Below are 23,531 nucleotides of genomic sequence, written 5' to 3'. Positions count from 1 at the left end.
TTCTCTCATTTACTTGTTTCTTTTAATGCTTCTGCAACAATAAAGTGCTTGATAATCAGTATTTGGCAGTATTTGTTTTATTGTGTTTTCAAAATGTTCTCTTCTGTAAATATCTTGTTAATAGCTGGTAGAGATCCATGCATGTCTACAAATTTACTTCTGAATCTTGGAGAATTGACTCATCAAATGAAAATGATGCAATATATTATTATATATAACAATTATATGGTCTGCATTTACATTTTGTTGGTGACGTTTTAAGCTTCTGTTCTGGTGTCTCCTTTTTGTGACTGGTCTTCAGCAATATTCTTTATGGCACCTAGAATCTGAGTGTGTGATTCCAGGATTGCACTCGTTGCTATAGCATGTGCTTCCCAGTGGGTATTAGAAAGACATTTTAATGCTGATCATTGCCTATGAACAGCTCATCGGTGAATACAGATGGCAAAAAATTTGTAAAATATCTGAATAGAAGAAAAAAATCATTTTTTTGACAAAAATCCATTGTGATATATCCTATAAAATTAAGTGAATATGCAGCACCTTGGTATGAAAATGGCATATTCATTACATTCCAGAATTTTCTGTTGCATGCCTTTATCATGCAGTGACATTTCCCAGCATTGTGATAGGGTTGGTCTCTGCACTTCGAAAAGCCAATTTTGCAAACTTCGCCTAATTAGTGAAACACTTGGTTTGCAATGTCTTTGAGGGCTAATGCGATGTGTTCTCCTGACTTGCTTGGTACATGTTATGCCTTCTTTCCCTCAAGTTTCTTCAATTTGTAACGGAAATGTCTAGCTTGTGCCTTTTATGCCATTGTACCTTTGGAAACAGATAACTTGTGTCCTAGATTTCACAGATGAAGAGGGATTTTTGAATTTTGGACTTGGACTTGATTTAAGACTTTTTCTATGCTATGATGGGATGAGGAAACCCTGGTGGCCTAGTGGTTAAGTGCTACGTCTGGTAACCGAAAGGTCAGCAGTTCGAATCTGCCAGGCGCTCCTTGGAAACTCTATGGGGAAGTTCTACTCTGTCCTATAGGGTCGCTATGAGTCAGAATCGACTGGACGGCAGTGGGTTTGGTTTTGGTTTGTGATGGGATGAGTATGTTTTCCATTTGCAAGAATGTGATGTTGGGGGGGCCAAAGGGTAGAATGTCATGGATTGAACTATGTCCCCCCAAAATATGTGTATCAACTTGGATCGGCCATGTGAGGTTGTCCTCCATTTTGTGATGGTAATTTTATGTTGAGAGGATTAGGGTGGGATTTTAACACCTCCCTGATCCGAGATACAGGGAGTTTCCCTAGGGTGTGGCCTGCACCACCTTTTATCTCTCAGGAGATGAAAGGATAGAGAGTTGGGGGCCTCATACTACCAAGAGCAGAGCGTGTCCTTTGGACCTGGGGTCCCTGCGCCTGAGAAGCTCCTTGACCATGGGAAGATGGAGGACAAGGACCTTCTTCCAGAATCAACAGAGAGAGAAAGCCTTCCCCTGGAGCTGATGTCCTGAATTTGGACTTGTAACCTACTAGACTGTGAGAAAATAAATTTCTCTTTGTTAACGCCATCCACTTATGGTATCTGTTATGGCAGCACTAGATGACTAAGGCAGCCATGATTTTAGCTTCTGTTTTGGAGTTTCCTTTTTGTATCTAGTCTTCAGCAATATTCTGTGTGGGGCCTAGAATTGTACTTGTTGCTATAGCATGTGCTTCCCAATGTGTATTAGACATTTTAATGCTCAATCATTGCCTGAATATGTTTTAAGAACAGCTCATCAGTGAGTAGAGGTGGCAAAAAATTTATAAAGTAATTGAATATTAGAAAAAACATCAATTGCTTTTGGACAAAAAAAAACTATTGTGATACATCCTACAAAATTAAGGGAATGTGCAGCACCTTGGTATGAAAATGGCATATTAATTTCATTCCAGAATTTTCTGTTGTATGCCTTTGTAATGCAGTGACGTAATGGCAGCATTGTCATAGGATTGGTCTCTGCACTTAGAAAAGTCAATTTTGCAAACTTCACATAATTAGTGAAACACTTGCTTTGCAACGTCTTTACCAGTATGATTTTTTAAGCTAGTAAATGTGATAAATCACCGCACAGGTTTTCTATCTGTTGGAGATACGGATCTTTAAACAATACTTAGCTGGCCTGTATGAGAAGGCTCAGAAGTGGAATCCACAGACAAAATAAAATATCGAGCTATACTTATTTCACTGACAGTAGTTGATTGAACTTCATCACTTATCAAGATTATAAATTTTTTACACATTATTTTAGAATTATGGAATGGATTGCCCTTTCCTGTGTTACCGTGTTTTGAGATGTGACTTGCTAAAAATAGATCAAATGAGCAGCAAGTTGAAGCCAACTTTAAAATTTTCCATTTCGTGGGGACCCAAAGACTTCATTTCTTTTTCACGAAGATAGTCCCCATTCAGTGATTGTTATGACAACAACGACACATTACAAAATGGCTTTTCAATACTGATGTTCATTAATTTGTGATTCCAGTTCATAAATTAAGCCAGAACAATGTGTTTGGTTTAAATAGGATAACATAATCTCTGTGAATTGAACTATTTTCATGTTTACCGATCCTATTCAATTTGCACCAATTGCTAAATTCATCTGTAGCAATTCAAGAATTAAATGAGGATGACGGGTTTGTTTGTTTGGTTAGTAGGTTTGCAAACAAAACAATACACAGAGCTGACTGATGGAGATTGCAGTAGCCACTCCCTCTTATAATTTTCATCATTAACTTTGCACTCTAGAAAAAATTCTGGCTACAGAACTTTGTTTACCATCCAGGAATTTTCAACACAAATTTACAAGTGGACAATTGTGATGTTGACAATCACTTGGGCCTCTTTTGATCCAGTAATTTACTTCATTGGAAGAAAATTATTCCACAAGGCAGGATCTGCATGTCTGTTATTTATGCGCTCTGCAGATGTGACAATTTAATATTCTTAGTTTCACTTTGTAGATCATTACTAATTTTTTTTTTTTACTACATCAAGAAATGGATGCAGAATTTGGAACAAATTCTGTTATATTTGTATTGCCATCGTTAATTTCAGCACTAGTGGTACTAGTAGGATGATTCCCACCCATTAAGCACGTACCTTTAATGCAAGAAGTCTCTGCTGATTTATTACATTCTAAAAAGGAATTTTGGAATTGTCTTTAGGGATTCACAAATCATTTTCTTTTTATCTTCTGCAGGCTTCCATTTTTGCACTCCACTTAGTTATTGGCAAAATGAAAATTTTGCCTGGATATAAAATTATGTTACTTTTTAAGTTTGATTCTACTATAACAATGAATTTGAATAATAGAAAATAAATTTATAAAACAGGTAGTTTATAAAATAGAATTTACTTTAGAATTTAGACATTAACAGAAAAAATTTATATTTGAAAATTAAATAACTCATTGCTGTGGATTAAATTTTAACTAACAGTGACCCTATTGGACAGAATAGAACTGCACAGCAGGGCTTCTAAGGAGAGGCTGGTTGAAACCTTTTAGTTTCAGCCAAGCTCTTAACCACTCTTCCACCAGGGCTACATTTGAAAATTAGTAAGTAAAAATGTTAATTTGGACCATGAGATTTTGTTCTTCAGGTCTTAGATAGTCCAAAGAAATAGTACATGATATCCTTCTCCATGGACTAATTCCTTCTGAAAACAGATCCAAAGTATGTAGGATGTAGCCCAGCCATCTTTGCTTCTAGGCTAGGGTACGTTCTGGTTATACTTCTTTCAAGATAGATTTTTTTGTTCTTTTGGCAGTTCATGGTATATTCAGAATTCTTCACCAACACGACAATTAAAAGGCATCAATTCTTCTTCGGTCTTCCTTATTCATCAGCCAGCTTTCCCACACATACGAGGCCACTGAAAACACTGTGGCTTGGATCAGTTGCATCTTAGTTTTCAAGGTGATGTCTTTGCTTTTCAACACTTTAGAGGTCTTTTGCAGCCGATTTGCCTAATGCAATGCATCTTTTGATTTCTTAACTGCTGTTTCCATGGGTGTTGATTGTGGATCCAAATAAAATGAAATCCTTGACAATCTCAATCTTTTCTCCATTTATCATGATGTTGCTCATTGGCCCAGTTGTGAGGATTTTTGTTTTCTTTATGTTGAAGTGCAATCTATACTGAAGGCCGTGGTCTTTGATCTTCATCAGTAAGTGCTTCAAGTCCTCTTAGCTTTTAGCAAGCAGGGTTGTGTCATCTGCAAAATGCACGTTGTTAATAAGTCTTCCTCCAATCCTGATGTCTTGTTCTTCATATAGTCTAGCTTCTCAGATTATTTGCAGATTAAATAAGTATTGTGAAAGGATACAACCCTGACACACACCTTTCCTGACTTTAAACCACGCAGTATCACTTTTTTCTGTTTGAACGTCTACCTCTTGATCAGGTTCCTCATCAGCACAATTGAGTGTTCTGGAATTCCCACTCTTCGCAATGTTATCCATAATTTGTTATGACCCAAGCAGTCAAATGCCTTTGCATAGTCAATAAAACAGGTAAACATCTTTCTGGTATTCTCTGCTTTCAGCCAGAATCGATATGACATCAGCTGTGATATCCCTCCTTCCATGTCCTCTTCTGAATCCTGCTTAAATTTCTGGCAGTTCCCTGTCAATGCACTGCTGCAGCTGCTTTTGCATGATTTTTAGCAGAGTATTACTTGCATGTGATATTAATGATATTGTTTGATAATTTCCACATTTGGTTGGATCACCTGTCTTAGGAATAGGTGTAAATATGCATCCTTTCCAGTTCATAGGCCAGGTAGCTGTATTCCAAATTTCTTGGGATTAGACAAGTGAGCGATTCCAGTGCTGCATCCATTTGGTGAAACATCTCAGTTGGTATTCCATCAATTCTTGGAGGCTTTTTTTTCTCACCAATTCCTTCAGTGCAGCATGGACTTCTTCCTTCAGTACCATCGGTTTCTGATCATATGCTACTTCCTGAAATGGTTGAAGGTCGACCAATCCTTTTTGGCATAGTAACTGTGGGTATTACTTTCATCTTCTTTTGATGCTTCCTGCGTCATTTAATATTATACCTGTAGAGTCCTTCAGTATTGCAACTCAAGGGTTGAATTTTTTCTTCAGTTCTTTCAGCTTGAGAAATGCTGAGTGTGTTCTTCCGTTTTGGTTATCCATCTCCAGATCTTTACACATGTCATTATAATACTTTTTCTTCTCAAGCCACCCTTTGAAATCTTCTGTTCAGCTCTATTACTTCGTCATTTCTTCCTTTCACTTTAGCTACCCGACATTCAAGAGCAAGGTTCAGAGTCTCTTCTGACATCCGTTTTGGTCTTTTCTTTCTTTCCTGTCTTTTAAAGGACCTCTTGCTTTCTTCATGTGTGATGTCCTTGATGTCATTCCACAACTCACCTGGTCTTCAGTTGTTAAGTTTAACACATAAAATGTATTCTCGAGGTGGTCTCTAAATACAGGTGAGATATACTCAAGGTCGTACTTTGGCCCTTTCTGACTTATTCTAATTTTCTTCAGTTTCAACTTGAACTCCCATATGAGCAATTGACAGTCTGTTTCACAATCGATCCCTGGCCTTGTTCTGACTGATGATATGAGTTTTCCCATCTTCTCTTCCCACAGATGTAGTCAGTTTGATTCCCGTGTATTCCATCTGGTAAAGTCCACGTGTATAGCTGCCGTTCATGTTGGTGAAGAAAGATATTTGCAGTGGATGAGTCACTGGTCTTGCAAACTTCTTTCATGAGATTTCTGGCATCATTTCTATCAGCAATGCTGTATTTTCCAACTACTTTTCCTTCTTTGTTTCCAACTTTAACATTCTAATGACCAGTAATTATCAATGCATCTTGATTGCATGTTTCATCAATTTCAGGCTGCAGAAGTTGTTTAAAATCTTCAATTTCTTTGTCTTTGGCATTGGTGGTTGGTGCATAAATTTGAATAGTCATATAAACTGGTCTTCCTTGTAAGTGTATGGGTATTAGCCTATCAGTGACAACATTGTACTTCAGGCTAGATCTTGAAATGTTCTCTTTGATGATTAATGTAACGTCATTCTTTTGACTCTGGTGGAATATCCGTGTTTGTAAGACTGCTCACAGACTGTTTCACCAGAGAGTTTTCTGGTACTGCGATATCTACCACTAATCTCTGTGATCCCTGTGAATTGGCAAAATAAGAATAGTGCTATAGATTTCTTCCAAATACAGAAAACATAATTATGAAAATGTTCTTGCCATTGATTATGTTCTTTACCAATCTGTTCGTATGGGATTTTTGATACTTGGCTCGAAAAATGAGTCCAAGGTGCTGTGATGTGATTGTTTACTTTGTGTGGCCTTTCTAGCCATGGTCTTATAACATCCACCCTGGCGCTTGGGCAGGACTGTGTGATAGGGTAGTTGTGGCTCACCAAGGGGATTGTTTAGTTTTCCCTTCAAAGAGAACCAGTTCCAGAGCAAAGAGGAGGATTCAACTCCCATCAAGGAAGAACAGCCAGGAGCTGAGCATATATTATGGACCTGAGATCCCTGCACTGAGAAGCTCCTAGAAGCAGGAGACTGAGATAGAGAGAGGAAGCTGTAACCCTGAAGACGGTAAGATGCCATGGCAGGAGAGACCAAGCAACAGGGACCCGGCTATAGGAGATGATGGTCCATGGAGAAGGAAAGCTGAGTGCCTTTGGAGAGAGGCCCAAGGCCAGGCAGAGGCACGCCTATGAGCACAGGAGGGAAGAGGCTGTCCTGATAGAAGAACTGTATTCTGAGTGTCTCTGAGCCTGAGTTGTAACTGTTACTTCCCTAATAAACCCCATAATCATGAATATGGACTGTGAGCTCTGTGTGGCCGTTGCAATGAATTATTGAACCCAGCAGAGAAGTAGGGAGTGCTGTGTGAGGGACAGTTGGTGTCAGAGTTAGTGAAGATGGTGGAGAGAGGGTAGTTTTTTCACCAATGCCTTCAATGCAGCTTCGATTTCTTCCTTTTATACCATCAGTTCTTGATCTTATGTTACCTCTTGAAATGGTTGAAAATTATCCAGTTCTACTGCAGTAGCTATATTAATATCAGACAAATTATACTTCAGAAAAAGGAGTATTATTGGGAATAAGTAGGGACATAACATAATAGAGGTTCAATTCTCCAAAAAGATACAACAATCCTAAATGTGTACGTATTTAACAACAGGGCTCCAAAATACAAAAACTAATAAATCTGAAAGGGGAAATGGACAAATACGCATTTATAATTGATATCAGTACTTTTCTATCAACAATTAATAGAGCCCTGCTAGTTGAAGTCCAAAGCATCTGTGTGATGTCTATGTGTGTGTGTCTATGTGTGTATGTACGTATAGAGTATAAAGACAAGTAATACAGAAATAAACATAGATACATGTTGTAGTCCTTGGGAGGTGCAAACGGTTAATGCATTCAGCTGCTAACCAAAATGTTGAAGGTTTGAGTCCACCCAGAGGCACTTCGGAAGAAAGGCTTGGCGATCTACTTTTGAAAAATTAGCCATTGAACTGACACACTTGAGTGTCAGTACTACTCTGACACACATGGGGGGAGGGGTCACCGTGAGTCAGATCAGCTTGATAGCAATTGAATGATTTTTTTATTAATTCTGCCAATATTTGTCTTTTAATTGGTATCTTAGGCTGGGTTCTCCAGAGAAGCAAAACCAGTGAGATATATATTTAAATAGATTTATATCAAGGAAATGGCTCACGAGGCTGTAGAGGCTGGTAGGTCTCAAGTCCATGGGTCAGGCTGGTGGCTTCTCCTGACTCACGTAGATGCAGGGACTGCAGAACTGAAGATCTGCAGGTCATACAACAGGTCTGTGGCTCACAGGCTGCAAAGGCTGACAAATCTCAAGATCGGCAGTTAAGCTGGCAGGTCGTGGCTCACAGACTGCGGAGGCTGATGAATCCCAAAATTGGAAGGTAAACTGAAGGTTCAAGTCCCAAAAACTTGAGATCAGATGAAGAGGAGCCAGCTGCAGGATTCAGAGTGAGCAAAAGCTCAAGAGCCTTGCCAGAAAGTCCACCTATATTGGATGCAGTCCACACCCCTGAGGAAACTCCCTTACATCTGATTGGCTACTCACAGCAGATCCCATCACGGAGGTAATCGCATTATATCACATCTCATTATGGAAGTGATTTTATCCGTATACGACTGCTAAACTACATCATAACTGCCAAAGCACTGAGAATCATGGTCCGACAAAGTTGACACACAACTTTAATGATCCCAATTGTGAATTTAATCTATTTATATTTAAAGCGATTAATGATAAGGAAGGACTTATATCTTCTACTTTGTAGTAGTAGGTCATATATGTATTTTGTTGCTCATTTTCTTCACTACTGTCCACTTTTGTGTTTGACTGATTTTTTTCAAGTGTACAATTTTGGTCCTCTCCTTATTTCCTTTCCTTATATTGTTTAACTTCTTAGTGGTGACCATGAGGATTACAATTAAGATCTTATATTTATAACAATCTTCTTTTAATTAATATAAATTTACCTTCAACAGTATGGAAAATTCTGCTTTTATTCAGCTCAGTTACCTCCCCTACTTACGTTGCTGTTACAAAAATTGCGTCTTTATACATTGTGTGTCCATTAAGAGAGATGTGTAAGTATTTTTATGCATTCGTGCTTTAAATCATATATGAAAAAAAGAGAGGCGTGATATAAAAATATTACTGACTTTGTTTTATCTAAGTAGTTACCTTTACGGAGTCTTTGTTTCTTTTTATGGCTTCCACTTACTGTCTAGTGTCCTTTCATGCCAGCCAGAATGATTCCCTGTGGCATTTCTCATAAGGCAGTTCTGCTACTAACTCACTCCCTCAGGTTTTGTGTATCTGGGCATGTCTTACTTTCGCCTTCATTTTTGAAAGATAGTTTTGCTAGATATTGACATCTTGGTTCATAGTTTTGTTTCTGTATTTTTTTTTTTTTCCAGTGCCTTAAGTACATCATCCCACTATTTTCTTGTCTCAGTGGTTTCTGGTGAAAAATCAACAGTTAAACTTGTTGAGACTCTCTTGTACACTAGGAGTCACTTATCTCTTACTGCTTTCAAGTTTCTGTGTTTGTCTTTTGACATTTTGATTATGTCTGTCTGTGGATATCTATGTATTTATTGTCCTTTGAGTTTATTGAGCTTCTTGGATATCTAGATGACATTTGGGAACCTTCCAGTCATTACATTTTCAAATATTCTTTCTGTCCTTTCATGTTTCTTTCCTTTCTGGGACTCCTTAATGAGTATATTGGTATGCTTGATGTTGTCCCTCAGGTCCCTTAGGCTCTGTTCATTTTCTTCATTCTTTTTCCTTTATGCTCCTGAGTTAGAACAATTTCAGTTGTGCTTTTTCAAGTTTACATTTTCCTGCTTTCTTGCTCAAATCTGCTGTTGAGCTCCTCTAATGAAAATTTTATTTCAGCTATTCTACTTTTCAGCTCTGTAATTTCTTTTTGGCTCTTTTGTATAATATTTCTTTATTAATATTTTCTACTTGTTCATACATTCTTCTCTTGGTTTCCTTTTTTTTTTTTTTGTCTATGGTTTCTTTAGCTCTTTGAGGAAATTTAAGACAATTGGTTTAAAATCTTTGTCTAGTAATCCCAATATCTGTGTTTCCTTAGGGATGCTTTCTGTTCATTCTCTTCTTTCTTCTTAACAAATGAACCATCCTTTTCTTTTTTCTTTTTATGACTTAAAATAGTGTGTTGAAAACTGAATATTTTAAACATTATAATGTAACTCTGGAAATCAGATTCCCTGTCATTAGGGTTTGCTTTTTTTCTTTTTTTTTCTTAAATTGTTGAGGGCCAGTCATCCATTTGCTTAGTGATGTTCCCAAACTATTTCTGCAAAGATTGTATGTCTTCTCATGTGTGGACACTGAAGTTCTGTTCTGTTATGTCAGCAGTCAGTTCATGACCTGACAGTGATTTCTTTAAAAGCTTGTAGCCAAAAACAAAAAGGAACATTATCCCAGTCTTTGCAGATTGGCTCTGAACTGGGGCATTCTTTCAATGCTAAGCAAGAGTGCCTAAAACTCTGCCTTAGCCTTCACTTCCTGCCCCCATGGAGCCCAAAGATCAGCCAGAGGTGCAAGCCCAGAGCTTTGTCAGGATCTTTATGAGCATGTCTTCATCCTTAGGCAAGAACATTGCACTCCAGATTCCTCAGTATATGTGGTAGCCCTTCAAAGCCCTTAAACCACCAGGCGTCTTCCTCTCAGCCTCCTTGTTTCCAAGCTTTTGGATGTCTCTGCTGTTTTCTCTGTCCTTCATCCTTTGACCCTGGAGGTAGGACCAATTCTTTGAGGTTTGTACTCCTCAGTTTCCATCACATCATACATTTTTTCTTGTGTGCTGTTGAGTAAATTCTGACTCATAGTGACTATAGGATGGAGTAGAACTTCTCCAAAGGGTTTCTAAGGCTGTAATCTTTATGGAAGGAAACAGTCATATCTTTTTCCTGTGGAGTAGTTGGTGGATCAAATCAAAAGGTTTAACAGCTGAGTGCTTAACCACTGCACTACTGGGGCTCCTTTTGACATCATGCATCATAATAGACTTTTAACACACCCCTCAGAAACATAGAAGTCCATAAATTATCAAGGATACAGAAGATTTAACATGTATAAAAATACCAAATTGATATATGTGTATGTGTGTGCATTATCTAACCACTAAAGAATATACATTCATCTCACGCACATAGTGTTTATAAAAATTGACTATATACTGTGTTATAAAGCAAGTTTCAACAAATTTCAAGAGTCTGCAATAATATAGAGGATACTATGTAAGTACATCATAATTAAAAAAGAAACCATCTTAGAAAAAGAAAATACAAAATCTCCATGTCCTTGGATATTTTAAAATACTATGAGTCAAAAAAGACATCATGATGAAAATTAGAATACATTTTGAAGTGAACAATTATGAACATAGTGCATGTAAAAAGTTGTGCAGTACAGACAATATAATATAGGAAACTTATAGCCTTAAAAATATAATTGGAAAGAACAAATCTTGAAAAATAAGTGAGTTAAACATCCATTCAAAATGTTGGGAAAAAAACAGAAACAAACATTCATAGAAATTTTTGTTTCTATTAATGATTGAATACATGCAACAGACGATCAACGAAGACTAAAGTTGATTCTTAGAAAGTGCTAGTAAAATTGACAAACTTTAGGGAAGACTGATCAAGAGAAAAAGAATGAAGGTATAAATACCGAATATCAGGAATTAGAAAGAAAATGACTACAGATCTTGCAGAACATAAAGATAACGTGAGAATGTTATGAACCATATTAGTCAATAAATTTGCAAATTTAGGTAAAGTAGGCAAACGTATCATACCATGTAAGTTAATAACAACGATTCAGGAAGAAACAGGAAGCAAAAGTAATTCCACAACTGTTAATAGAATTGAATTAGAGCTCAAACTATTCTCAAAAAGAAAACTTCATGTCAGATGGCTTTTCCTGCAAATTCTGCCAAATATTCAAGAAATATTTCACAAATTCTTCAATATAAAATGAAATATATACCCAAACTCCTTTGTAAAGCTTGTAGAATGAATATTGATACCAAAACCTGACAAGAGCAGCACAAGATGGGAAAATTACAGGCCAATGTCACTGATGAACATAGATGCAAAATATGAAAATAAATAGGCAAAACAAATGCAGCAATACTGTAAAGAAGAATATATTATGACCAAGTTGGGTCTATCCCAAGAATTCAAGGTTAGTTTAACATTCAAAAATGAATCAGTATAATTTACCATATGTACAGGAAAAATAAATGTGATTATATTAATAGGTGTAATAAAATAAGTATTTGATAACCTTCAGCATCCACTCATGTTTTTTAAAAGAACATCTAGCATGCCACGAGACCAGAAGAACCAAAATGTTCCTGGCTACTGTCGCTGAACATTTTGATCAAAGAGTCCATAGAAAAGCCCTGATCAAAAGGGGGAAATTGCAGAACAGAATTTCAGATTCTCATGAACCCCAGACTTTTTGGAGCCATTGAGGGTGAATGAACTCCTGAAACTATTTCCGTGAGATATTCTTTAAACATTACACCAAAAGCCTTCCCTTGAATTATCTTAAAACCGAAGTATAAAAAAGAAAAAATCAAACTGTTGCTGTTGAGTTGATTCTGACTCAGAGACCCTGTAGAACAGAATAGCACTGCCACATAGGGTTTCCAAGGTGCAGGTGGTTGATTCAAACTGCTCTTCTTTTGCTTGGCTACCGTATCACTTAACCACTGTGCCACGAGGGCTCCAGAACATTAGCTTACTTAACTAATAAAAATGGTCTACCTTGAGCATATGCTCTTTTAAGAACTGTCTACATGGCATCAGATTGACAACAGCTACTGAAAAGATTAGATAGGAACCTTAAGGAGCAGTGGGTTTATGTTAATGACAGAGGAACAACTCAGAAAAGGAGGGTAAGAATGGTTGCACAACTTGAATGTAACCGATGTCATTAAATTGTACAGGTAGAAACTGTTAAGTTGGTGTGTTTTGCTGCATACATTCTCCACCACAAAAAATAAATTTACAGGTAATAACAAAAAATGTCAAGGAGAGCTAAATATTTTGAAAATAAGACAGATTTGCATGTGAGGGAAGGAGTGGGGTGAGGTGTTTTAGATTAATAGTCAGAAGGCTTATGGGAGCAGGATATTTGAGGAGATAACTGACCTATATCAAAGGAGAGAATAGCTGTATGAAGTTCTGGAGGGAGGATATTGCCAATAAAGGCAAGAGTTGTTTCTGAGGCCCTTAAATAACCAAATGTTTTGGCATGTTTGAGGAAGCTCAGGAAATAAGTCATGGCGAGTGTGGAGTGAACCGAGGGAAGACTGTTAGTATGGTGGGCAAGCCCCGCATCATGAAAGACCATGGGAAGCATTTGGGAATTTTTCCTAATCGCCATGAGAAGCCACTGAAATGATGCTGTTATGTAGACTGTAAGAGGGAAGATCAGTGGCATGGAGTCCAGTTTTAACCAAGAGATGATGGTGGCTGTAAGGTGGAGGTAGTGAGAAGTGGATAGAGTCAGGATTTATTTTAAGGTAGAGCCAAGAGTCCAGAATATGTGTCAATGGATTGGATGCAAGATTTGAATAAAGGAGAGAAATCAAGGGTGATTTCTAGGTTTTTGTCCTGAACAACCCAGAGGATAGTGAGAATATTTGCTGAGATAAGGAAGACTGGGAGGTAAATAAGACACTTGGAGCAAGAATTTTATTTGAACCACATTAAGTTTGAGATGCCTAGTAGACATTCAAGGGGAGATGTAGTCAGCCATGGGTGAAGGAACAACAGGACAGAGTGTGTAAATGAGGGTATCCTAGAGCTCAGGTGGAATTGACTGCCATGAATTGGCTCAGATAACCTAGACAGTGAGAAGTGATGAGTGATGTTACTTAAACAGGGCATGGAAATCAATGAAAAAGGTGTGGGAGTGGCAGGGAGGCTAAGGTAGAGAAGTTTCTCTCTCCCTAAACCTGATTGGCTGGATTTGAAGACATCATAAGTTCGTGTATGAGAAATATCCAGCAAATTACCAGTTGATTTAATAAATTGATAACAAAGTCTACCTTTCAGCCAAAGATTGAAAAACAAACAAACCAATTGCCATCTAGTGGATTCTGACTCTTAGCAACCCTATAGGAGGGAGTAGAACTACCCCATAGGGTTTCTAGGGAGCAACTGATGGATTCAAACAGCAGACTTTTGGTTAGCAGCTGAGCTGTTAATCACTGCACCACCAGGGCTCAGACCAAGAATAACACACGTGAGGAACTTACTCCTTAGTTCAATCAAGTATGAGACCAAATGGGCAATACCTGCTCAAAAGCAAAGATGAAAAGGCAGGAAAGGACAGGAAACCTGGACGAATGGACATGGGGAACCTGAGGTGGACAGGGAAAGGGGGAGAGCGCTGACACAAAGTGGGGATTGCAACCAATGTCACGAAACAGTTTGTGTATCAATTTTTGAATAAGAAACTGATCTGTGCTGTAAACTTTCACCTAAAACCCAGTAAAATTAAAAAGAAAAAAAAAATCAAATAAAGCTCAGTATAAAAAAAAATAGGAAAAGAATCATTTTAATGGGAAAACGTAGATTGTAAAAATGCGTATGACTCACTCCCATTTTAAAGAGTATAATATTCTGTAGTTTGATATGTATTTGCACTGGAAGCTTGGAAGCAGACTTAGAGACGTGGATACCTCAGGTGCTGGGATTTAAAAAATACATGGATTTATTTTTTAAAATTCGTCTGTTATTGGTAGTTTAAAACGGGTCTTCAGTTATCAAAATATCAAAAATAATCAAAAGAATACCTGTATAACCTGCTTTTTAAATAAAGAAAATCCACTGAGATAGCTCACAACTGACAATTCCCCAGCTGGGTAATCGGCCAGGTGAGGGGCATCAAGGCGACCAGGTGAGGATGGTCCAGACCAAATGGAGAGGAGAGGAAGCCCCACCCAAGCGTTGGGGGGAGGTGCAGAGGGCACCTCCTCTAAGGGTCATTTGTTTGCTGACCTCCGATGGCCCTCTCCGAGCCCACCAGAGGGCTCCCTGATGGCTTGACACTGACCATTTGGCCTCGGAGAGCCTGAGAAGCCCCCAAGGGAGGGTGTGGTTTAAAAAATATATTTCAATATATACATTCATATTTACACTCTATGCCAGTCTCTGTGCTTCTAGTCTTGTTTCTGTGCAATCATGTAGGTAATATACATAATATGCATTTCTTTGGAATTCATCATTCTGAGGGTCTTTTTAAAAACAAAAACCAAACCCATTTCCATGGAGTCAATTCCAGCTCGTAGCTACCCTATAGTACAGGGTAGAACTGCCCTATAGGGTTTCCAAGGAGTGTCTGGTGGATTCTAACTGCCAACCTTTGGTTAGCAGGCGTAGCTCTTAACCACTACACCACCAGGGTTTCCAAAGACTCTTCCCTGGTTGGAAATCCGGGGCAGTGGCGGTGAAAATGCGGAATCCTAGCCACTGGATCACCGGGGAACCGACAGGCTTTTTAGCGTGTAGAAATTCAAATTTGTAATTTTGGAGATTCCCCCTCTTTTTTCCAAAATGGGGGCACTGAGATGGAGGATTTTCCCATGCCCACCATCCTAAGGGATTTAATTAACCCATAGTTGAGACATTGTAAACATCTCAAGAAATTATTACCTTTGAGAAACTTGAGGGTGAGTAGGCGTATCACCTGGCTCATCTTAAACTCCTTATAAAAACCTGACTTGAAGACTCACCTGCCTTTTTGAATAAGTGCCAGCTTGAATAGGCAGGGTTCAGGGAATTGCCAACCAAAGGTATGGTTTCTCCAGAGGCCTCCACGGGGTGTAAAAGAAGAGCAGAGCCAGACCCCGTGCTTGGGAAACACCCTTGGTAGGAAATATTTGAGTGTGTGTGTGGTGGGGGGAGCAGTGGGTGTGGGAGAGTGGGGTGGGTGGGTAATGGGGAAATACCTGTTTTTTTTGTTGTTGTTGTTTTTGTTTTAAGAAACAGTTTTTTACAATTTTTTTTTTTTAATTTATTACAGTGAACAGTTCAGTGGAGACATGTTCCTTATGTGCAGGGGCTAGTGGAAGTGCTGATAGCTGAGAATGTAGCCTGCTCCCCAAGTGCCAGTTGGCATTTTGGAGAGAAATCTTGATGTTTGGAGCACTGACTGGCCCTGCCTTTTCTAAATAATTAAGGGTGGTGGGGTGGTGGTGCGAGAAAGAGGATGGTCTATGAACACTGACCCTGGAAAATTAACTCCCGAGTGTGTGGGTTGTGGATAGCAGGAAAAGAACATCACCCGCAAATGACAGCAGTGCCTTTATTTATTTATTTATGCTTCTTTTTAGTTCTGAGTTGTTTTTAAGCCACAAATTAATGGGGCCACCATGAGTTTTCAGAGAATGAGTTTTACAAAAATCCAAGTGTTGTAAATATTGCAAGGATTTACTTATATATGCTGTATATGAGAAAAGTCCTTCCAGTTATAGGGAGGAGAAAGAAAGTATATTCAGGAATTAATTTTTCACAGTTCTCTGAATTCTTATATTTCTCCTGTTGTCCATTTTTCTTTTTTTGTCCTTCATCCACCCCTTCCACCCTGACCCACTGTCTTCATCATCTAGTGCTGCCGTAACAGAAATACCATGAGTGGATGGCTTTAACCGAGAGAAATGTAATACCTCACATTGAAGTAGGCTAATAGTCCAATTCAAGGCATCAGCTCTAGGGGAAAGCTTTCTCTCTCTTTCGGCTCTGGAAGAAGGTCCTTGTCCTTAGCCTTCGCATGGTCAAGGAGCTTCTCAGGTGCAGGGACCCTGGGTCCAGAGGACGTGCTCTGCTCCTGGTGCTGCTTTCTTGATAGTCTGAGGCCCCCAACTCTCGGCTTGCTTCCCGTTCCGTTTATCTCTTGAGAGGTAAAAGGTGGTGCAGGCCACACCCCAGGGAAAGGTGACCTGAGTGAGGGTGGTGTTACAATCCCACCCTAATCCTCTTAAAGTAAAATTACAATCACAAAATGGAGGACAACTACACAATAGTGGGAATCATGGCCTAACCAAGTTGAAACACACATTTTTTTAGGGTCATAATGCAATCCATGGCACCCACCAAACCAAACTTGTCACCATCAAGTTGATTCCAACTCGTAGAGACCCTAGCTGATTTGAACTCATAGAGACCCTATAGCATAGAGTAGAGCTACCCCATAGAGTTTCCAAGGACTAGTTGGTGGATTCGAACTGCTGACCTTTTGGTTAGCAGCTGAGCTCTTAACCACTATGCCACCAGGGCTCTTCTTGATCCACAGTCCACCCTAATTCACCACAGTGTTAGAAAAAGGCTTTGCTATTCTAAAATGAGAACTTTTTACTATACTTTTGTGTTAGTGGTTGCTTTTGGTATGTCTTTAAGCACTGAACAGTTTACTCATACCCATTAAAAACCCATTGCCACTGAGTCTATTCCAACTCTTAGCGGCCCTATAGGCCCTATAGAGCGGAACTGTGCCATAGACTTTGCAAGGAGCGCCTGGTGGATTTGAACTGATGACCTTTTGGTTAGCAGCCATAGCTCTTAAACAGTACACCACCAGTGTGGGAGGGGTTTAATTGATAACATGATGTCTGGGCTCCAAGGGAGATGGAATGGATGTGCAGGAGAAGGGCATGCAGAGTCTGCCTGTATAGTCCCCAGAACTCTGTTCAAGATCATGACATACCTCAGTAATCACTTGAATCTAAACATACAACTTTAACAGTTGATGTAAATGACTTTACACATGAATTTCAGAACTCAACTCTTTCTCAGTGGAAGTTCCTTCAACCTAGCCGTTTGTTTGTATTCCCTTATTATGAAAACTAACATTTATTGTGTTCATTCTGTGTGTAAGGCCTTTTTCTAAGTGCCTTGTGTGTTTTATTTAACCTGCGTAACAACCTTTTGCATAAGATCCGTTTTAGAAATGGGAAACTGAGGCAGTGAGAGGTAAAGTAACGTGCCCAGATCACCCAGCTGATAAATTGAGTTAGGATTTAAACCCAGGCAGTTTGTTTCAGAATTTGCTTTATGTAATCACTGTACATGACAGCAGTGAACCCTAGTGGCTGTGTGGTTAAAGAACTTGGCTGCTAACTGAAAGGTCAGTGTTTCAAACCCACGAGCCTCTCTGTAGGAGACAGATGTGGCAGTCTGCTTCAGTGAAGACTTACAGCCTTGGAAACCCTATGGGGTAGTTTTACTCTGTCCTTTGGGGTCACTATGAGTTAGAATCGACTTGATGACAGTGGGTTTTGGCACATAATACTAATGTACAGTGTATTCTCAATGCTGTGTATATGTTCAGAAACTAATTTTCCCAACATTTATGCCATATATAGATTACCAATCCAGTTGCCGTTGAGGAGATTTTCACTCATGACGACCCCGTGAGTTTTCAGAGTAGGACTGCCCTCCATACGGTTTTTAATAGCTGTGAGCATTTGGAGGGAGATTGCCAGGCCTTTCTTCCAAGGCAACTGAGTGGATTTAAACTGCCAACCTTTCAGTTAGTATCTGAGCACTTAACTCTTTGTGCCGCCTAATACATATATATACTAGGAGGTTTTCCTCCTTATTTGTATTTTAATGATTTTTAGACTCTTATGAATACTTGTTCCTGGCACTGAACTAGATGCTAAAGAACAGAATAGGCACATGTAACCCTCTCTCACCTTCTCCCTTCCCTCTTTCACAGAGATGAAATGAAAAGGAATTAATGAAGACAGATCATTGGATTAGGGCCCATACTCAGGGCTCTAACAGCATGGGGAGTTTCTCCTGTCACTTCAGTTCTTGTTCAGGAATTGGTACCTGTTTTTTGTGAATTACAAAGACCAGTGCTTTATATCAAGCCATTTAGATTTGGGGTATGGAGCAGTTTCTTAAATTTTATTTTCAGAGATTTTTTTCTAATAGTTGTTTACATTTATTTTAATTGTATATTCTAAAACCGCTATGAAAAGGTATGAAATAATTGTTTAAATTTTAATTCATATGGGTCAAAATGTATATTAAACTACCTATCGTCACCTTCACAGTCGTTGTTATGTTTGAGCCAATTGTTGTGGCCACTTGTCACCAAGCGTGACGTGCTTCTCCAGGGACTGATCTCTCCTGACAACATGTCCAAAATATGTGAGATGAAGCCTCACCATTCTTGCTTCTAAGGAATATTCTGGCTGTACTTCTTTTAAGGCAGATTTGTTCATTCTTTTGGCAGTCCGTGGTATATTCAATATTCTTTGCCAACACCGTAATTCAATGGCTTCAATTTTTCTTTTGTCTTCCTTATTCATTGCCCACCTTTCATGTGCGTATGAGGTGACTGAAAACACCATGGCTTGAGTCAGGCGCACATTAGTTTTCAAGGTGACATCTGTGCTTTGGAACACTTTAAAGAGGTCTCTGGCAGCAGATTTGCCCAATGCAATGTGTCGTTTGATTTCTTGACTGCTGCTTCCGTGGGTGTTTATTGTGGATCCAAGTAAAATGAAGCCCTTAATGATGTCAACATTTTCTCCGTTATCATGATGTTGCTTATTGGTCCAGTTGTTAGGCTCTTGGTCTGTAGTCTTTGATCTTCATCAGTAAATGCTTTAAGGCCTCTTCACTTTCAGCAAGCAAGATTGTATCATCTGCATATCTCAGGTTATTAATGAGTCTTCCTCCAATCCTGACGCCTTATTCTTCTTCAGACAGTCCAGCCTCTCGGATTATTTGCTCAGCATACAGGTTGAATAGGTATGGCGAAAGGATACAACACTGATGCACACCTTTCTTGACTTTAAACCATGCAGTATTCCTTGTTCTGTTTAGATGACTGCCTCTTTTTCTATGTACAAGTTTCTCATGAAAACAATTAAGTGTCCTGGAAATCTCATTCTTCCCCATGTTATCCATAATTTGTTATGAGCTGGAGTAGGTCTCAGAAATAATGTGCCATTTCTTCCAGTTGGTTGTGCACGGCTGCCTACTTCCCTAGGTGGTAGCAGCTAAGGCCTGTCTCAGAAACACTCTCCTCCCCACTTAGCATGAGTTTTCACACTGCTCCATCTTTTCCCGTGTGTGTCTCCCGCCCTCCTCAGTGGCCGGGGAAAATGATAGTAGTCCACTGATGAGATTTATTCTTTTATTATACTTTATTTCATCATGTGTTTTTATAACATAGTTCCATTAAAATCAAGGGTAATAAAAATGTTTGTATGATGGAAGTGGATAATCCCACCCATTGTGTCCATCTAAAGTTTCACGAGGAAACTGTGCCCACAACGGAGGGCTCCCACTCCTCTGGCTCACTGTATTTTCTCCTTGTTTATTTGCTCTTTGCTCTTTCCTGATGGATGCATGGGACCACTGAGCTTCAGGACTCCACAATTCTGCCTTTCATACCAGTGTTACTGTAATCTTGGGTTCCTGGGCTGCCTTGCCACAGATTTACTCATTCTGTTTCTGTTGATTATTTCATTACTTAAAAATTTCTCATGAATTTTTCCAGAAGTACATTCTATTCCTCAAAAACTTGGAAGCAATGGGAAAGTATGCAATAAATAACAAGAAAACATACGTAATGCATAGAATAAATTATTAACATTCCGATATGTCTATTATCTTACTTATATTGGCGTGTATGTGTATTAGAGTCTCTGGTTGATGCAAATGGTTAATATCTTGAGCTGCTGACAGAAAGTTGGAGTTCAGGTCCACCCAGAATTGCTATGAAAGAGAGGTCTGGCAGTCTACTTCCGAAAACCCAGCCACTGAAACCCCTATGGAGTACAGTTCTACTGTGGCACACTGGTGTCCTCATGGATCAGAACTGACTCAGTGGCAACTGGTTTTATGTGTGTATTAGCACACACATTTATATATATTAACACAGATATTATATCCTGATATTTTCATTCAACATTAGTCTTTTCTCATGATAAATTTTTTTTGTTTTTTTTTTTAATGAGGGCATTAAATTACTTTATAATATTCTGTGTGCATGTAGTATATGTTTTTTAACGATTTGACTATAGTTGCAATAATAAATGGGCATGTTTCTAGTAATCTTCAACCTATACTTACATCTTTTTAACATACATCTCTGCCACTAAATCTCTTTGTTTAATTATTGTTTAACACTCTTTACGCCTAAGAGATGGTCTCAGAAGCAGCCCTGATCAGTTTTTCTCCCTCTTACTCATGAAGCCCCTTAATGTATCCCAAGGTATCAACTACGAAGGATTTTACGTCCTTATCCTTTGTTTATTTTTCATTCAGTCAGTATACTCCATGGGCCAGAAGTAGTCTGTGTTATGCAGATACAGTGGTGAAAGGTACACACTGTCCCTGTCGTCATGAAGGGGACAACCCAGTGCAGGGGGGAGGAGCACTGGGGAAATGCAGCTGAGAGCAAGGACAGACAACCCTCCAGGAACCACACTGGACTTCAGAGAGGCTTGTTGGCTGCTGTTCACCTGGCAGGCTTCTAGATACCCGAGTACCCTTGGGCTTGGTGCCTGCTCCTCTCTCTACTGACACCCTCCCTCTAGGATGCCTCAGTGAGTTTACTGCTGTCTATTTGTAGCTAAGGACGTGAGGTTTATACCTCCATCCATTCAAACTCCTCCTGGGTCCAGACTCATATATTCAAATGTCAGCCTAACTCTCTGTATTGACCTCTTTATGCATTAAAATGATACATTCCTCATATGGCCATCATGAAAAGCAAACATGAAAGGAAAAGCACAGGAGTGCCTGGCACCAGTGTAGGTACTCAATGAACATTAGCTGTTGGTATTATTCTTGACATCTCCGTGTGGGGTGAAGTTTTATTACCGGACATCTCCATGTGGATATCTAACAGCTGCACCATGTTATCTAGGCTATGAAACAATTCTTGGTTCCAACCACCATTCTCTTCTTATCGATGAATTTCTCAAGGCTTCGGTGATGGGAGTGTGTGTTTTTCCACACAATGGACGTGATTAGGAATGGTTGGCTAGGTCCTACACCATAAATTGCTCCAGCATTCCTATGGGTGACCATTGAGACAAGTTTCAGCCAACAAATGTAGCAAAGAATTGGAACCACTCTCAGCTGTTCATGCGAGTACTCTCAATCCAGAATATCTGGTAAGTCGACTGTTAGGGATTGAATTGTGTCCCTCCAAAATGTATGTGGAAATCCTAACCCCTTTACCTGTAAATCTGACCTTGTTTGGAAATAGGGGGCCTCCTTTTATTATGTGAATGAGGTCATACCAATGTAGGGTGGGTCCTAAGCCTTACTCTTCTTAGTTATAAAAGGAGCAGAATACACACAGGCACAAACAGGCAAAGAGGAAGACAGACAAAGAAGACAGATGCGTCCACAAGGCCAGGAACACAAATGATTTCTGGCGTCTACTAGAAGCTGAGGTAGACAAGGAAGGACTTCCCACTACAGTCATGCCCTGAATTTGAACTACTACCTACTGAACTATGAACAAATAAATTTCTGTTCTTTAAAGCCATCCAGTTGTGTTATTTTTTGTTATGGAGGGACTAGGTAACTAACACACATACCCGTGCTTGTAAGTTCAGCCCAGTGCAGAATAATTTTCTTCCCTCCTTGGTCTAGCCCACCTGAACCTGCTCTTTCCCTATCAGTGTCCTTTGTTTTCACCTAAGAGCTATGACCGAGTCCGCTTGATGCTGATGCATTGAAATTTCAATTTATTTTTTTATTTATGATTACTATTAATTCCAGTGTTTTCTACGGTTTTCAATGGAGACAGTCCTATAATCTATGAATAGCAGTTATACTTTTTCTCTTTTTGTACTTCCAGTGTTAAATGTTTAATAAAAATAATGATAGAAGCATCCTTATTTTATTGTTTATTAATTTTAAAGAGAATGTCCCACACGTCACCATGAACTATCATGCTAGTTGTAGTTTTCCACGTTCGGGAACTCCTTTTCTGTTCCATGTTTGCTCCTAGCCCTTATCTCTCCGTGTGATTGGATTTTATCAACCTGCTTTGCCCCCATCTCTTGAGGTGAGCATATGTCTTCTCTTCTTTCACCTATGCATGTGGTGAATGAAATTACTAAATCTTTAATGTTCACTCAAATTTGTATGCCTGCAATAAACCGCCTTGATCATGGCATGTTACATGGTTTATACTTTGCTGGATTTCCTTTGCTAGCATCTTACGTAGGGTTTTGCATCTTAGTTACTGAGTGTGCTTGTCCTCTAACTCTTCTCCTACCTTCCTTCTCTAATTTGCTATCATTTTTAAACTAGCCTTAAGGGTCAAGTTAGTGGAGTATCTCATGGTTTTCTAATCTCTGTTGACTATGTACAAGATTAAAATGACTGTTTCTTGCATGTTTGCTGGAACCTGACTGGAAATGATCTAGGTCTGCCATTTTCTTTGTAGGGAGATCTTGAACTACTGACCCATTTTATTTAGGTGGTTAAAGGCATCTTCTGGTGCTAATTTACTTAGAAGAAATTCTGATGCATGTTCTAGGTTGCTCAAATCTCATCTTTAAATATTGACTATCAGGGCTTATAGCCTCATGCAAGCCAATTCATCAATCCCAGATTTCCCCAAAGTCAGGCTCTACAACTATTCCCGGTACCAAATTCCCTCATTTAAGACTTATTTGCAAAGAAAGAGACAACAGTATGCTATCTATGCAGTTGTGTATCCGCAGCCTTCTTGAGTCCATAATGTGAGGATAGTCTTCTAAGACTTTTTTTGTAATTGTTCTTTTCTTAATTTTTTTTCCTTTTTTCACTGCCACCCAACCCCCCCCGCCCCGCCACCCCATCTAGTAGTTTTAAAGTTGTGCGTTTC

At 39.1% G+C, this 23,531-nt stretch overlaps 1 long non-coding RNA gene across 9 annotated transcripts in view; it reads left to right on the top strand.

The window, feature by feature from the left end:
- The window catches only part of LOC111749361 (uncharacterized), a 188,203-nt gene that overhangs the window by 20,008 nt on the left and 144,664 nt on the right, over window positions 1-23,531 (top strand). The window lies entirely within an intron of this gene.

The sequence above is a fragment of the Loxodonta africana genome, unplaced genomic scaffold (genome assembly GCF_030014295.1).
Source record: "Loxodonta africana isolate mLoxAfr1 unplaced genomic scaffold, mLoxAfr1.hap2 scaffold_88, whole genome shotgun sequence".
Lineage (NCBI taxonomy): Eukaryota > Metazoa > Chordata > Mammalia > Proboscidea > Elephantidae > Loxodonta > Loxodonta africana.
This window is presented reverse-complemented; position numbering and strand designations above follow the sequence as displayed.